Genomic DNA, 19,048 nt, shown 5'->3' with positions numbered 1-19,048 from the left:
TACAGCGTGCGACGTACACTATGCCCGTTATAAGACATTGTCATAAGGATGAGGCGGTTAGTAAATACAGGAGTAATGGTGAAACGCTTTCTTTTATGGAACATCAATTCCAGGCGTTACCGGTTACCACATCCTCCCATTTACTCATCCGTTTTCCATTTCTTACGCCAGAGTGCGTTTCACTTCGACTTGTATAAATAGGCATTACATATTTCAACCGAACAACAAGTTCAGGTCAGGAGGATACAACACTCATGAAATATTTGCTAGATTTCCATATGTTAGCTTCCCACTTTTTGATACAAGTCGTGAAACAACTACTCTTCCAGAATCAAGTATTCTGGTCTCAACACTCTCTTCGCTTCCCTCCCCAAAACCAACCCTTCTCCTTCACTCTGTGACCGAAGCAAGTCTGGAATGGACATTTCTTTGTTTAGGCCATATTTGTACAGATTGATCTCTTGAATCTAAAGTACTCCCTTTCAGTACATTGTTTAGGGTTTAAACTCGTTTCTCACCCACACACCCGAAATTACTAAAATCAGCAGAAATCGTTTTCACCCTCAAACAATTGGCGACCACAGTGGGAGGTTGATCTTTCAGTCATGATGTCAATTTTCAATCCTCGATCTCATACCTCGACCCAGACGTCAGGACAGTAAAATCAAACGATCCATTCAGGAATCGACGACTCAGCTACTAGGCGGCTCGATTACTAGTCGTGACACGACAAGGGACGACTGGGGACTTCCGAAGGGTTAGAAGCAAACGATCCGCCCAGGGATCGGCAACATGACAAGGAATGACTGGGAACTTTCCACAGCACGGCGATGTTTCCCACAAAACCAGGTCTTACATCCGGGAGATTCCTTTTTCACCAGAAGATCCAAAAACCGAGTAAGTCTTGCCTAGACAAATACGTGGTTTACTACTTCAGGTTTTCACGGGAATGATGAAACCAATAGCCATGTTATGTTTCATCTCATGCTCTCTGTCGACAAGCAATGCTCACGATTCAGTGGCTTTCCTGGGATGTTTGCACCATTCGCAATCGTAACCAAAAAGCATCGTTATTCTAAAAACAGTTCTTTCCAAATAATAATCCAAAACCCTCAAAGTAACATTTGTCTGTCAAACCAAAAATCCAGGTAATCAAAACCGTAAACTAGGCGTTTCATTTTCCTTTAAAAAAAAGAAACCTAAAATAAGAAGTTCAGAAGACAGAAATTTGTTCAAGGAAAGTTTTTCAACAATGGCTTTCTCTTCTTGGAAAAAGCCTCTTTCATTCTTTGGAGAGCCGCCCTCTTCAACTTCAGCTTCCTGGAAAACTTTTCGACTTCCGCTTCTTGCTTCTTCACCATATCCGCAGAAGGACCTTCGACTGTTTCGGCCAGCAACTTTTCAACCTCAGAGAAACCTTGAATGAACCAAGGAACATTGAACTCGAAGTTTACACAGTGTCACGATGGAACCTCCAGCTCGAGACTACATCCTCAGAAACAGTATTACCAGTCACGTTGCACATGTCGTCAATCGAAGACAAAGCTTCCTCCACACGCTTAACCAACGTAATTCGACTAGTAATTTTCTTGGTCGTGGCGATATGTCCGTAGATTTCCCATATCCTGGTGTATAGCGCCGCATGTTTGGCTGGCACGTTAAATCCCCCGATCAACACATGATCCGGATGAGGAACCAGATATGGAGGGTTGAAAGTGGCGCCCGTGACTGCATCAGCAACCGACAAGGGATTCCTAACGACAATTGCACCTGCGGCCACTGGAGTACTCTCCATTGTCTGAGTCACAACGACGTTTTCATCTCGATCAACATCCATTTCAAGGTCGCCTGGTGCGGCTGTCACAGTTGGAGACAAAGCTGCATCTCCGCCAGTCTCTGTCTTAGGGCCATCTTCAGAAACGGCTTCCCCCTATGATATCACGGATTAGATAGTTTCCAAAGAGAAAGGAAGAGAGGAAAAAAGAAAAAACATGCGGGAGACTCACTGATTCGCTTTCAGACCGACTAGAGGAAGATTCAGCACTGCTGTCGGAAGAACTACTCTCGCCATCACTGGACTCTGAATTTTCATCCTTCTCGGGTTCCCCATCACTATGGATAGGCTCAGCACCGCCACCCTCCGTTTCGAGAAACGATGTTTTCTGACTACTTGCAAGTTTGGTAAAGGTGTTCACGCTGCTGAGACCCTGGGCAAGATACAAAGACGGATACTCAGAAAAGAAACAAGGATATACGCGATCCAACTAAAATCAAGAGGAAAAGCATACGTACCCGCATATTAGACGAACTGAAAGTCGGTATGGCTGTCTAATCTGACTGGGAACCATCTGCACAGCTTTTAGACCTTCGCTCCTTCGCTTGAGGACTATTTTCATTTGGGCTAAAGGATTTTCGCTTGGTTGAAGAAGGATCCCTCAGCAGTGGGTGTTCCGCTAAAACCGCAGAGAAGGCTTACCGCGACGGTTTTCTACCACATCATTCATGAATCCATGGATAGCGACAAACTCATCCTGCCCAAAATATGTTATATTTGGAGGTTGTTGATGGATTTCGTTCCGCGAGCGGAAAAGGGAGACTTTTACCCGACACAAGAACACTAGCATAGAGAACAGTTGGCAACGAGTCTTCTGGAACAACCGGCTGACGAACGAGTAGGACCCCTTGGTCAAAACCCATATGCCGAGCCGCCCTATCGATATTGTAAGAAACTGCTTTGCAAGATCCTCGAAAGAAAGATGGCACATGACCGGGCGTGCAGCTTCGCATGAACACCATCTCTCAAACACTCATATCCTCTATATCAGAAGACAAGGACATGCTCGGAGCAGGAGCAAAGGTTTTGATCTGATTTATGGACGCATGCACCGGAGCCCATGGACGAAAATTGACCGTGTGCGAGTTGTCAAGGAATCCAACCAGGTTCGAACCAATCTTTGGGCGCCTATTCGACCAGCGCAGTATCCTAGAACCACCCCAAGACTCGGGAAGTACGGACAACGGTTTTGGAGCATACCTTTCGAAGTGCTCCCACAGCCACGCTTGGAGAAAGGCGTCATGAATATACGAATCCACTTTCATGTAGCCATTTGAAGCGCACATGTCCACGACCAGATGATCCAAGTATGTGTACAGAGAACCAAGAAACAATCCGCCAATAGGGAGAACGACACCTTTTTCCAATTTTATGGCAAACTTGAAAAGTTCCTGTCTTATCTCCTTCTTACCAGAGCCGTCATCGAAAATATCTATGGATAACCAAAGAGCCAAGAACACTGGGACATGAAGTGTACTATTTTTCTGATTTGGCTCCAACTCATCAGGAATCCATTGAGACACCCACCAGCCATAGAAGCACCTCGTCTCGTTTTCTTTCCGAACGAATCCTTTTGATTTCGCAACCACCGCGGCGCGCATTTCTTTTTCATCTACAGACAACTTGACATCGAGGTTTCCTATTACGGGAAGGTTCAGCAAGATGGCCACGCTCTCTAAAGAATTATTTATTTCAGTCCACCTGCATATGGCCGTGTGAGTGTCTGGACACCATCTGAAAAAAAAGCAACCAAGCCTGGAATATCTTTCCTAATTTGAAACACTGCGGAAGCCGCGACAGCATCAATAATCTGCGCCTTGGTCAAACTGGCTTTTACACATTCCTGGCTCATCATGAATCTCATCTATTTCTCAAAGGGATGCAACGGACTCACACAGATTTTAAATTCAATGGGAGAAGCAGAATACCCTTTCCTGTGAAGACAAAACCTTATTACACCTCCAGGCCGAACTGACCGGGTCTCTCCTTCACTTTCCGGACCAGTCAGAAGAATTGACACATACTTAGGATGATTTTTCCTAATTGTGGCGGATGTTGTAAAGAACTCATCGTCTATGTTTGGCTTGGAATTGCCAATATTTTTCGGTATGGCAGAACTTTTCTCAAATGACATCCTAACGAAATTCTCTCACGCTACTTTTACCTTCGAAATAACTACTATGTTTGGCTTTGTTGCAAAGTCATAATGCGCATGAGCAAAGAAATGGGGACTTACATACCCTGCATCACCACCTCATGCCAAGGTCGTACCCTGCAGCAGGAAATTTACGCCCGGACGAGGAGGCGCGCCCCACCATGGGAACAATACACTCGGACACATCAGGAGAAGGAAGGAAACCCTAGGAGCTAGGTTTTCACGGGAAGGGAATGACAGTTACTAGCTCATGCATGCCTACTTTGCACAGTAATTGAGGCGACCAACATTACTACGGTATTCACGCCTAAATGTTACTATAAGTTCACGCAAAGCATATTTACGGCTAGGATTCATACCAACACAAAAGAACAATATTTTTACAAGTTCATGAAAAGGTACGCCTACAGCTAGGGTTTGCACTAACACAAGAAAACAAGAAAAACAAGTTAAAGAGGAAGTGCTGGAAGACATACCTGTGATTCGCTCGTCCACTTTACTGTTACCACACGGCCAGAATAAAAATAAAATAAAATATAAAGGTGTGAAATAAAAGGAGAGGTCGGCCCCCTTTTATAGACGTGGTACTTGGGAGTTTGAATAAGGAAATGACTTCCTATTTGTGTCAAGTAAGGAAAAGAGGCAACCGGGCCCGCTAAGACAAATCACCATGCCAAGCCGTCCGCGCATGCTTTGCCTCACCAAACCGCGCCATTGCCTTGGCCCCACCATGCCAAGCCGTCCGCACCATGCCTTGTACAAGCCGTCCATATGATTTGCCTCACCAAACCGCGCCTTGCTTGGCCCCACCATGTCAAAACGTTCGTGCCATTGCCTTGGACCCACCATGCCAAGCCGTCCACGCCATTACCTTGGTCCCACCATGCCAAGCCGTCCACGCCATGACTTGCCGCGCCAACACCAACAACTCGCCAAGCCAGCGTCATGATGTTCCCTAACCCAACCAAGGTGATACATGGCCATACTAAGCCGACGATCTTCATCTCACCACTTCACGGTCTACACCACAAATATAATCTACGCAAGGCCGCCAAACATGAGGATAATGAACTCTCCTTACCTCTCGAAAAAGGTTATTCGGAAATTCCTGACCATCTTTTCACGACCTGTCATTTCGATTTTTATCCTCGCCTATCACCATCTTATGCTTACCTCGCAACAATGCTCCTTTTCCGAGCTAAGCAAGGGACTTAATGTTGATGGTGGTTTTTAGCTTAGGGTCAAAATCGTAAAACTGTACATCTGACATGGCGTCACTATGACCATTAGCACATTTATTGAATCAATCAGCCTGCCTACGTAAGAATTATCGGGGTACCATTTTTTTTACATGGGTCACGTTCCACGGCAGAACCCTTAACATTGACTGACATCATCTATGCCAAACCCTAATTCTCATGCTACCGCGCCAAGGCATGCCAACCATGCCAGCCACACCACTGTGCCAATGGCATACCATGCCAGCAACATATCCGCGCCAAGGGATGCCAACCATGCCAGCCGCACCTCCGCGCCAAGGCATGCAAACCATGCCAGCTGCACCACTGCGCCAATGGCATTCTATGCCAATCGCACCTCCGTGCCAAGGCATGCCAACCATGCCAGCCGCACCTCCGCGCCAAGGCATCCCAACCATGCAAGCCGCATCACTGCGCCAATGGCACTCCATGCCAGCCGCACCTCCGCGCCAAGGCATGCCAACCATGCCAGCCGTACCACATGTGCCAATGGCATGCCAACCACCTTGTTGCGCCATACCATGCCGACCTTCCCTATGCAGCTACCAAAACGAAGGCGTACGATGATCAATGTCCACCCTTCCATCTTAGATACAAATCTTAGCCGTCCAAGGTCGCCAAACAACGGATGGTAACCTTTGGCCCAAACCCGAGTTTTGGCCACGCCAAACCGCGCCAAGCCATGCCATGCCACATGTGCCAATGGCATGCCAACCACCTTGTCGCGCCAAACCATGCCGGCCTTCCCTATGCGGCTACCAAAACGAAGGCGTTCGATGATCAACAACCACCCTTCCATCTTAGATGCAAATCTTAGCCGTCCAAGGTCGCCAAACAACGCATGGTAACCTTTGTCCCAACGCCAAAACCCTAGTTTGGCCGCGCCTAAACCACTCCGAGGCATGCCGACCATCCCACATGTGCCAATGGCATGCAGCGTCATCCACCTTGCCGCGCCTAAGACATGCCATGCCAGCCTTCCCTTCACGGCTGCCAGAACGAAGGCGTGCGACAATCAACGGCCACCCTTCCATCTTAGATGCAAATCCCAGCCGTCCAAGGTCACCAACCAACGCATGGTAACCTTTGGCCCAACGCAAAAACCCTAGTTTGACCGCGCCTAAACCACGCCAAGGCATGCCGACCATGCCACATGTGCCAATGGCATGCCGTGCCATCCACCTTGCCGCGCCTAAGCCATGCCATGTCGGACTTCCCTTCGCGGCTACCAAAATGAAGGCGTGCAATGATCAACGGCCATCCTTCCATCTTAGATGCAAATATTACCCGTCCAAGGTTTCCAAACAACGCATGGTAACCTTTGGCCCAACGCCAAAACCCTAGTTTGGCCGCGCCTAAACCATGCCAAGGCATGCCGACCATGCCACATGTGCCAATGGCATGCCTCGCCTTCCCTTCACGACTTCCAAAACGAAGGCGTACGATAATCAACGGCTACGTTTCCATCTTAGATGCAAATCTCAGCCGTCCAAGGTAACCAACCAACGCATGGTAACCTTTGGCCCAACGCTAAAACCCCAGTTTGGTCGCGCCTAAACCACGCTAAGGCATGCCGACCATGCCACATGTGCCAATGGCATGCCGCGCCATCCACCTTGCCGCGCCTAAGCCATGCCATGCCCGCCATCCATTCACGGCTGCCAAAACGAAGGCGTACGACAATCAACGACCACCCTTCCATCTTAGATGCAAATATCATCCGTCCAAGGTCACCAACCAACGCATGGTAACTTTTGGCCCAACGCCAAAACCCTAGTTTGGCAGCGCCTATACCACGCCAAGGCATGCGGACCATGCCACATGTGCCAATGGCATGTCTCACCATCCACCTTGCCGCGACTAAGCCATGCCATGCCGTCCTTCCCTTCATGGCTTCCAAAACGAAGGCGTGCGACAATCAACGTCCACCCTTCCATCTTAGATGCAAATCTCAGCCTTCCAAGGTCACCAACCAACGCATGGTAACCTTTGGCCCAACGCCAAAACCCTAGTTTGGCCGCGCCTAAACTACGCCAAGGCATGCCGACCATGCCATATGTGCCAATGGCATGCCACGCCATCCACCTTGCCGCGCCTAACCCATGCCATGCCGGACTTCCCTTCGAGGCTACCAAAACGAAGGCGTGCGATGATCAACGGCCACCCTTCCATCTTAGATGCAAATCTCATCCGTCCAAGGTCACCAACCAACGCATGGTAACCTTTGGCCCAACGCCAAAACCCTAGTTTGGTCGCGCCTAAACCACGCCAAGGCATGCCGAACATGCCACATGTGCCAATGACATGTCGCGCCATCCACCTTGCCGCGACTAAGCCATGCCATGTCGGCCTTCCCTTCACGGCTTCCAAAACTAAGGCGTGCGACAATCAACGGCCACCCTTCCATCTTAGATGCAAATCTCAGCCGTCCAAGGTCACCAACCAACACATGGTAACCTTTGGCCCTACGCCAAAACCCTAGTTTGGTCGCGCCTAAACCACGCTAAGGCATGCCGACCATGCCACATGTGCCAATAGCATGCCACGCCATCCACCTTGCCGCGCCTAAGCCATGCCATGCCGACCTTCCCTTCACGGCTGCCAAAACGAAGGCGTGCGACAATCAACGACCACCCTTCCAATGTAGATGCAAATCTCAGCCATCTAAGGTCACCAACCAACACATGGTAACCTTTGGCCCAACGCCAAAACCCTAGTTTTGGTCACTCCCAAACCGCGCCAAGGCATACTGGCCATGCCATATGTGCCAATGGCATGCCGCGCCATCCACCTTTCCGCGCCTAACCCATGCCGGACTTCCTTTCGCGGCTACCAAAACGAAGGCGTGCGATGATCAACGGGCACCCTTCCATCTTAGATGCAAATCTTAGCCGTCCAAGGTCTCCAAACAACGTATGGTAACCTTTGTCCCAACGCCAAACCCTAGTTTGGCCACGCCAGGGCATGCCGACCATGCCACATGTGCCAATAGGATGTCGCGCTATCCACCTTGCCGCGCCTTCCCTTCACGGCTGCCAAAACAAAGGTGTGCGACAATCAACGGCCACCCTTCCATCTTAGATGCAAATCTTAGCCGTCCAAGGTCACCAACCAACGCATTGTAACCTTTGGCCCAATGCCAAAACCCTAGTTTGGCCGCGCCTAAACCACACCAAGGCATGCCGACCATGCCACATGTGCCAATTGCATGTCGCGCCATCCTCCTTGCCGCGCCTAAGCCATGCCATGACGGCCTTCCCTTCACGACTGCCAAAACGAAGGCGTGCGACAATCAACGACCACGCTTCCAATTTAAATGCAAATCTCAGCCGTCTAAGGTCACCAACCAACACATGGTAACCTTTGGACCAACGCCAAAACCCTAGTTTTGGTCACGCCCAAAACCGCGCCAAGGCATACTAGCCATGCCATTTGTGCCAATGGCATGCCGCGCCATCCACCTTGCCGCGCCTAAGCCATGCCATGCCAGCCATCCCTTCACGGCTGCCAAAACGAAGGCGTGCGACAATCAACGTCTTTAGATGCAAATCTCAGTCGTCCAAGGTCACCAACAACACATGGTAACCTTTGGCCCAACGCCAAAGCCCTAGTTTTGGTCACGCCCAAACTGCGCCAAGGCATACCGTCCATGCCAATGGCATGCCAGCCACCTTGCCGCGCCATGTCATGCCAGCCTTCCCTATGCGGTTACCAAAACAAAGGCGTGCGACAATCAACAGCCACCCTTCCATCTTAGATACAAATCTCAGTCGTCCAAGGTCACCAACCAACACATGGTAACCGTTGGTCCAACGCCAAAACCCTAGTTTTGGTCACGCCCAAACCGCGCCAAGGCATGCCGGCCATGCCACATGTGCCAATGGCATGCCAGCCACCTTGTCGCGCCATACCATACCGGTCTTCCCTATGCGGTTACCAAAACAAAGGCTGGCGACGATCAACGACCATCCTTCCAACTAAGATGCAAATCTTAGCCGTCCAAGGTCGCCAACCAACGTATGGTAACCTTTGTCCCAATGCCAAAACCTTTATTTTGGCTACGTCCAAACCGCGCCAAGGCATGCCAGCCATGCCACATGTGTCAATGGCATTCCAACCACCTTGTCACGCCATACCATGTCGGCCTTCCCTATGTGGCTACCGAAACAAAGGCTTGCGAAGATCAACGACCACTTTTCCATCTAAGATGCATATCTTAGCCGTCCAAGGTTACCAGCTAACGCATGGCAACCTTTGGCCCGACGCCAAGCCCTAGTTTGGTTGCGCCCAAACAAAGCCAAAACCCTAACTTTTGGCCGGGCCTAAACTAGGCCATATTAAAGCCGTATCGGCCATGCTTTCATGTCACTGGCTACCAAACGAAGGGTTGCAATAATCAATGGCTAGCCTTCCTCTCAAGATGCAAAATCTCGACCGTCGAAGGTCACCACCGAGCCGGCAAGTCTCCCAAGCTTAACTTGCCGAACAACAACATTCTACATGTTTTCCACGAAAATGCTCAAGACATCAACACATGTCACAAACTGGGGGATGCTCATTGGGTATTGGTTTGGCGGTTTACAGCGTGCGGCGTACTCTACGCCCATTATAATATAGTGTTGTAAGGATGATGCGGTTAGTAAATACAGGGAGTAATGGTGAAACGCTTTCTTTTATGGAACATCAATTCCAGGCGTTACCGGTTACCACCTCCTCCCATTTACTCATCCGTTTTCCATTTCTTACGAGACCAGAGTACGTTTCACTTCGACTTATATAAATATGCATTACCTATTTCCACCGAACATCAAGTTCAGGTCAGGAGGATACAACACTCAGAAAATATTCGCTAGCTTTCCATCTATTAGCTCCCACTTTCTGATACAAGTCGTGAAACAACTACTCTTCCAGAATCAACTATTCTGGTGTCAACACTCTCTTCGCTTCCCTCCCCAAAAATAACCCTTCTCCTTCACTCTGTGACCGAAGCAAGTCTGGAACGTCCATTTCTTGGTTTAGGCCGGATTTGTACATATGGATCTCTCGAATCTAAAGTACTCCCTTGCAGTATATTGTTTAGGGTTTAAACTCGTTTCTCACCCACACACCCGAAATTACCAAAATCAGCAGAAATCGTTTTCACCCTCAAACACCTCCTTAAAACAATAAGAATAAAATTCCTACAAGGAGTTAACTAAAAACGCGTCAAATCACTCCTAGGAGCTTGAGAGGAGAATTATTTCGATCTCATTGATGGGACATGAGAAGATCATTTAGTTCTTCCTGGTATTCAGAGATATCAGTTAACTCTCTGAATTTTTCCCTAAGATTAGTCAAGGAATTCTGTTTCATAGTCGAAAGAGAGTTCGGGATTGATCCCTTGTGGCAAGGACCGATCCTAGGTGCAGAACTGTTCATGTCCGATCATGTTTAGAGTTTAATTTGTATTAGTATTTTCGATATGTTTGGTGATCTTCGGATTTGTACAAAAATCGATATATACACGAATTGAACTTGGAATATTTACACAATATCGACATAGTCATTGGAACATGTGCATAACTCATATTATTTAATTTCAAGTATTTTACTCTCAAGGCGATACCCCAAATCTGAGATATTCTGATATCTTTTAGATATCCCAAAATCATATACATAGGTTTGTATATCTTTAGTTACTATACTAGTAAAATATATGAATGTATGCTAGCAAATATTAGTTGTCAACTAAGAGTGATTTCGGTACATTAGTTGGATTACAATAGGTGTTAGAGTTATGTTAGGTTGAAAACGCAAGTTTTTCTATGTCAAGCTTGTTGTCAATGTGAGATTCACAAAACTGTATATACATATATATATCTTGATTTTAAGTCTACTAAAGTCAAGTCCCGGACTAGGATTAGAGTATGGTGGTTGAGTATCAAACATCATTGAACTCGAAGATTGAAGACTGGAGAACAAATGAATACATTTGCTAGAACTTCATTAATAAAGAGGTACATGAACACTGAACCATCCTATTTTAACTGGTCAATCTTCAATTATGCTAAACGGAATCTCCAAGACAAAATTTCAACACTAAAAAGGACTTAGATGAGGAGGTTTATTGTATCCTTTCTTATTTATTCTAGTAGAAGGTGCTCACAAAACTACTTAATAAAGAAGAAACTTTTAACATCGTTTTTGGCTTCCACATCAATTCTGAAACTAGCGCCTTTCATCTGCAATTTGCAAATGACACTATCATATTCTTAGATGCAAAAAAAAAAGTTGTTAAGAATCTGTTGGTTGTGTTGCAAATCTGTGAATCATTTACTGGATTGAGAGTGAATCCGGCGAAAAATACCATAACCAGTATAAAAGACAGCAAAATCAAAGATCATGCATTACAGAATAAAGAGTATTTCATTTAAATATCTAGGAATGCCTCTTGGATGTTCATGGAAACAAACTTCAAAATAGGAATTAATAATTGAGAAATGCAAACTTAGCAACGTGGCGGAGGAGGTTGATGTCCAAGACTCAGAAAATCACTCTCATCAACTCATCATTTGCAAGGCTGTATGTATACATATGTAGATACTTATGTGGGTTCAGAGAATGACTAAGATCATGAGATTTTTTTTTATTGGTTGCAACCATTGAGAAAAATAAAATGTACTTGGTAGCATAAATAAAACTTAGAAATACAAAGGAGTTGGGATATTAGACTGAGAAATCTCAGAGCTACAAACAAATATTGCTAAATAAATAGGGTTTGAGATACTCAGTGGAGAAGAATGCTCTATGGAGATTTTTTTTTGCAATATAAACTAAATCATATGTACGTGACGTGTGGGATAAAGTGTACTGAAAACCACTCGGTAAAGGGTATTCGAAATCCATTGAAAAAAAGCAAATATTGTTACATATGAACTCTTCTATCAGAATTGTCAACAGCAAGGCAGTTAAATTTTGGAAGGATAAATGGTGGTGTTAATACCCAATAATTACTCCTAGGTAAAACAATGTACTGTCTAAGTACATTCTTTAGGTTTGAAAATCAAAATCATACAAAACGAGCCTAAACCAAGAAATTGGTCGTTCACGTTTTGCTTCAGTTACAAAGAGACAAGATGGGTTGATCTTAAGGGAGGGAAAAAAAAGAAAGTTGAGGAAATCAGTGGAGATTGAATTGTTGTGTTTGAGATTGTCGAACTATGAAAGAAGCAGAGTTGAAAAATGATAAGCTTGTTATGTTCTTCTGAATAGGCAAAGGCGCCTATTTATAGTTGTAGGGAAAACTCATTGTTTCCTTATAAGTAGTGGAAGTCGTGAAGAGATGAGGAGATGGAGATAGTGGAGGTAATGGTAAAGTTACTCCCGTTATGCTAGGGAAGTTTCTAGAAGCTTGTAAGCCATTACTCCTTTAACCGCTACTAACTGTCAAAACTACTTGTTACTTCCTTATCATGGGGTGTTGTCACGCCGCATGTTAATGTAAACCACCGACCAATACCCATGAATAATTCCCCCATGTGACATGTTTTGATTTCTCGTAGGAATTAATTAGTAGAATCATGGACTATCTCGTGTCTTAACTAGGTTTGTACGATGTATTTGACTGAGTAATCGGCCTAAGCTAGCCAGACCTTGTCGAAGTGACATAGCTTGAAGAGATAACTCAGATCCAAGGTTATCTGTATGTAATAAGAAGTTTACCGTAAGATGACATTGTTTGTAAGCTTATGACAATGACGTATTTCATGGCATATTTGATTATGATAGACACAATAATGTGCACATGTACCATAACAATATCCACGTCTTGGGAGGCGTGGCCAAGATGGCTTGGGACATTTGGTGGCGCAAGACACGAAGTGGCTCGAAGCAGCACCAATTTAATAACTATTCAATTTGGCATAAAACGACCAAAGTTGATAGCTAGCCAAATTGGCATAAAATTGCCAAGTTTGATAGCTAGAAAGTTTGGCATAAAAAGGCCATAAGTTAATACCTAACCAAGTTGTGGTGCTGGATGACCAAGTTGGTATCAATTCAAATCATGGTGCGGGACAACCAAGTTGGTAGTTAGTCAAATCGTGGTACGGGGAGACCAAATTGATAGCTAGCCAGATCGTGTCTTGGGACTGCCAAGTTGGTAACTAGCCAAGTCGTGGCGCGGGGCACGACCAAGTTGATAGCTAACCAAGTCGTGGCACGGGGCACTGTCAGTGGTGCCATGTGTCGTTTGGTGGCGCGGGACACTAGCCAGTGTGGCGTGGGACGTGGCCCAGTGGTGTCCTGGTTATGGGACGCGACCCATATTGTCTCGGGACTGATGAGTGCCAAATATTGTATATACTTGTCCCTTTTTATTGGCAATTAACTCATCTTTTGTGCATTAATTCTACATTTTATCCCATATTCTGTATTTTCATTGTTTTCAAGAATAAATATTTTTCTTACTTAATCTTGCATTTTTAGGTAATAAATGAAGTTCGGATGAGTCGCGGAGCGAAAAGAGCAGAAAAGTAGTGAAAAGCCGGGAAGAATTACGCAAGGAAGCCGCAAAGAATGGAGCGCACGTTCAAAAAAGCTAGGAATGGGCTCAAGAAGGAAGAATTGTTCTTAAAGAAGATATGGGCTTGGCATACCCAAGGCCCAAAACCCTTACCCAAACCCATTTTCTATATCCATACCCGCCTTCATTCCGACCGTCAGATTGGATCGCATCTGCATCCTACGGTCGCTTCTTTGCCTGCGCATCAAACCTCGATACTTCCGCTTAACACTACAACACCTAACTCCATCTGGTGTCGTTAATTTTGTTGTATTATATAATCCAACGGTCGCTGCAGGATCCACTTCATCTCACCGTCAGATTGATCTTTCATCTCCATATCCCACGGTCGAGATTCGCCAAACATAGAACTCGATGATCCCGCTACACACCATAGGTATCGAACACCTATACCCATCGCCAAACACACCCTTCTCCCAAAACCATCGACTTCACCTCCCACATCCCTCTGCAGAGAAACAACCACCACCTTCTCCATCACCACCACCAACTCTGTCTTACAGCCACGAGAAATCCAACCACCACCACACCCCTCTTCCAAATCCCATCACCAACTATCTCGCCCCTTCTCTTGAGCCATCTACTTCACTAATTTCACACGTTTCTCTAAAACCCTAAGCATGTGAAAATAGTGAATTAGGTCGAGCTAGAGCAGGAAAAGGACCAGGAGAGGCAGATACAGAGTGGGTAGAAGCGTAGGAGTGAAATTCGAGAAGTATGGGTAAGTTTCTACAAACCCTAATTTCAACTGTATTTGGGGATTTTGGGGAATTGGGTGTATGAACCCTAATTATGTAATTGGGTATAAATATGGGTTGTGGGTGTTGTTGTAAAGCATGCCTGGGTTAGCCAGAGCTTCATCCAACAGGACTGGACTAGCCAGTTCCTCAACTGTGTTATTTTCAATTGTTTTGCACATTTTCAGTTCATGTTAAATTTGAATGCAATGTTTTTTCAATTTCAGTTCATGTTCTAGTTCTGTGGCTGAGGGTCTCAATGAAGCCCTAACCTGCTGTTTTGTGTACACTGATAATGCATTCTTGAATGTTAAAAATGCCTAGGAGATAATCAAACTAGCATGTCTGCATTTAGCTTTCACAATACATGCCATGTATGCATTGTAGTTAGAATTACTCTATGTGGACATAGCCACCAATCATGCTAAACCGGGCCACTGTTGAGCCTTAGGCTAGTTGTTCTTTAGGTAGACAATTAGCACTATGGAGCAATACTCTAATTGGTTTTGATTTCTCTAGCGGGGAAACTTCTTAGATATAGGTAAGACCAACATCTTAACCCATGTCATCACAAGGAAAGGAGTGTGTATTCAGTGAATGCATAATATAAGTTAGTGGTGGAGTTGGGAACCTTAGTATCATTTTCTCACTGTTTTCATTTTCTTCACTACTTTTTCCACTGTCATTCTTAGTCACTTGCTTTGCTTCCTTCCCTCACTGCCAACATCTCACAGTTATTTTTTGTCACTGCCTTGCATATAGAATTAGCTTAGGAGAATCTCAACACACACCCAGTCCCTGTGGATACGACCCGTATTTGCACACTCACTACAACTACACCGTGCACTTGCGGTATAACCGTAGGCCTATTTCTTTTGCTCTTAATTTTATACATCATCCCCGGCCTACCAAGTTTTTGGCGCCGTTGCCGGGGACTTGGCGTTGTGTGTTAAGTTTTTTTTTTTTGTATCTTATTTTGCTGTTTTTGCATAACTTGCTGTGCATCTTAATGTTTTGCATTGCATCTTAGGTTAACTGCATCTTAGTGTAACTTGCATTAGCATCTTGCATATTGCATATTAGTTTGCATCTTAGTTTGCATATCACTGCTGTATTGATCCCTGATTGTTTCTTTTTCAAGAGAAACTTACTTCTCTTTTTGAGCCAACAGGTGTTGCTGCTGCTGCTGCTGCTTCCTGTTGTTGCTGCCATCCTCTGCTGATGTACTCCTGCTCTCCTGCTGCTGCTGGTGCTCTTGTGCTGCTGTGGTGCTCCTGCTTGTGCCAGGCCAAGACTGCTGCTGAGCTGCTGTGGCTGCTGTTGCATCCTGTTGCTGCTGAACTACCCTTGTTGCTGCCCTTGCTGCCTGCTGTTCTAGCTGAATTTGAAGCCTGTGAGCTGCTGGGCTGGATGCTGTGCTGCTAAGAGTGAAACCTGCTGAACCAAAGCTGCAGCTAGAACCCAGGCCAAACTGGTCTGTAATACAAGCCACAGAAGAAAGACCAAAGCCCAACTGGGCCTTGAGTGTTGAAGCAAAAGTTTAGGAAGATCCAAAGCCCAACTGGGCTTGTGCAACTTAAGAAAAGGGATAAAAGCCCAACTGGGCTTCCCTCCAAAAAGGTAAGCCTAAACCCAAACCCAAATTTTTTGGGCTAGTAATTTTTTTGGTTTGTATTGTTATTCTCTTTTGGGCTTGTAATTGTAATTATGTTTTTGGACATGTAATAATTATTTTAATTTTATTTTTTTATTTGGGATTGTAATAATTTTATTTTTATTTTTATTTTTTTCTTTTTCTTTATTTGGGCTTGTAATTTAGTTGTCTGTTAGGCTTGTAGTTTCTTTAAAACTAAAATTTGGGCTTCAAAACCCAACACAAAAAAAAAATGCTCCTAATTTCAAAAACCAAATTTTTAATCCCATAAAAACCAAAGTTTTCAAAACCCATAAAAACCAAAATTTTCCCATAAAAAAAAAATAAAAAAAAAAACAAATTTTTCCCAAAAATCCAAACCCATTAAAAACCAAATTTTGGCTTTGTAATATAGTTACTTAGCTTTTGAGCCCAATCATGTCTAGATCTTGGTCTACAGTTGGGGAATACAACAAATCCCTTAGAGAACTTGCGTATGGACATACTTCACGTCATGAGCCTCCCATAGACCATGATGCCAATAGTTATAGGAATTATTATGGACATTTTCAAAGTCCCGAGCTTCAATACATGAACCCTACTGACTATTCGCACATGCATCGTTTGCCACAACGTGAAAATGAACATTTTGCTAATGCCTCACTCACACAATCATCTCTTGTGGATCAATTAGAAGCTCGAATCGCAGCTTTAGAAATGCAATCACATGAGGAATCTGTCACATCTAATTTTCTTAGGCAACCTGAAATCTATGCATGTCCCGCATGTGGTAGTTTAGACCACCCTGTTGAGAATTGTCATATTTTGCATAATTTTAGGCAATCTAGAGAAAATCCAAGGTATGAAATGCCCATAAATTGTGAGAATGGTAGTCATTGGGACCATAATCAATCCTTTGAGGGTTGCGATCAATCTTTTATAAACCCTAATGACCATGCACACATGTACCAATCACCACAATTTGAACATGAAGAATTTTGTACTCCCATGAATTTAGACTCCACCACAGAAGCTTTCAGACTCAGTGAGCAAAACTTCGATAGATCTACATCACGAATTCAGGCATATTTAGATCAGATTTTGCTTCACCTACAAAAGGAGGAAATTCATGAGGAAATGTATGTTGTCCCTAATGAAGTGTCTAGTACCATTCATGTAAATGATGTTGAAATGAACCTAATTTAGAGGAACATGAATCGACTAATGACACCACTTTTAATGAGGACCAATATGCATGCTACCATGATGATGATTATGATGATTATGATGATATGTTAGAAGAACATGAAAATATTGTGGAACCTGTTGGTTCAATAACATATGGCTTCTCGCCCTCGACCTTCATGAATGTTGTTTTTTCTAATACTCATTGTAATTCATATGATTTTGATATTGACATGGGATTCGTACAATTATTCTGTGAAGATGAACATGACATAGGAATAGTTGAATCTTCTGTAGACACTAATATTATGCATGAAAATATAAGTGATGTGTCTGATTCTCTACCTAGGTCACATTGTGATATTTCTCCTGATTTGCCGATGCATGAGAATGAATCTGTTGATGATGTTGATGACTCTGATTGTGATCTTGCCAATTTGTTTGATGATTGTGAACATGTTGTGACACTTGTAGAAGACTTAGGAGATGTTGATGTGATTAATAATGATGCCTATCGTCCTACATAAGTCACAATCTGATGGCCTTCCACCCAACCTAGATTTGGTTTGTACCCATATTGTCAAACCGACTTTTCTGAGAGTCCCTAATCTAGGTTTGGAACTGTGTGCTTCCCAAGTCCTTTTGGACTATTTTGCATTTAAATATAATATCTTTGAGGAACCACAGTTGGAAATTGCATGTTTGCCCGTCCATAGCAAAGTACACTTTGAGTTAGATCTTGTGCATGATGAACCCCCAAAGCTGCGCGATTTTGTTTCAAAATTATATCTTCTGTAAAATCCAGGTTTGGGGGTAGCTCATTTGGTTTCACAGCTTCACTGCTTTCTTTCATGTGTGAAGTTGTTGAAACCGCTACACTTTGTCTTTTGGGTTGATCCTCAACTCTTTAGATTGTTAGTGTATGGTGAATTTTTTGTATATAATCCAGTAGATAAAATTTCTTAAAACCCTTTTGTTCCTTTTGTATATATTTTGCTAATCCAATATGATCTCGGCTGAAATATGTTGGATTCTTGCCTTGAATAACGGAGTTCTAATATTGCTTTCGCCGAAATCGGGTATTCTCTTTTCTTTTTCTCTACTCAACATGATCCTCTTCATATGTTGTATTATAATTTTGTTCATATTTTGAAACATTGAGGACAATGTTTAGTTTAGGTTTGGGGGTATAGAGTAGATACCACGATAATATGCTATAATTGAAAGCGAACTCCTTCTTCTTTTGAAAAAATCGAAAAAAATTCAAAAAAATTAAAAAATGAAAAAACATAAAAATGGAGCTCATTTACCTTGAAATGATGACTCTTGTGCAAATATGTAATTACTAGGAGTCTTAGTCTAGATATTTAGGCACCCTGATTCTAGCACAATTCACATAGTGATAAGAAATTTGCACGCGCACGATCTACCAATACATGTATAGCCTCGATCTTCAAGGTGTTTGATAGGAAGTTACGATTGCCAATCACTTTAGAATACTGAACGAAACTTGACTAGCTTGTTCTTTGGTTGATTGGGATAGAAGGTGGAGGTTACATTAAGAAAGACAACCATCGAATTTAACTGGGTGCATCAAAAAGGGCTACCTCTTGCAAAGTGTCATGTAATCTTTTGTTTCCTTTTGTATATGTATCAAAAGTGTTTCCTTGTTAAAAAAAAAT

The sequence above is a fragment of the Papaver somniferum genome, chromosome 11, assembly GCF_003573695.1.
Source record: "Papaver somniferum cultivar HN1 chromosome 11, ASM357369v1, whole genome shotgun sequence".
NCBI lineage: Eukaryota > Viridiplantae > Streptophyta > Magnoliopsida > Ranunculales > Papaveraceae > Papaver > Papaver somniferum.
This window is presented reverse-complemented; position numbering follows the sequence as displayed.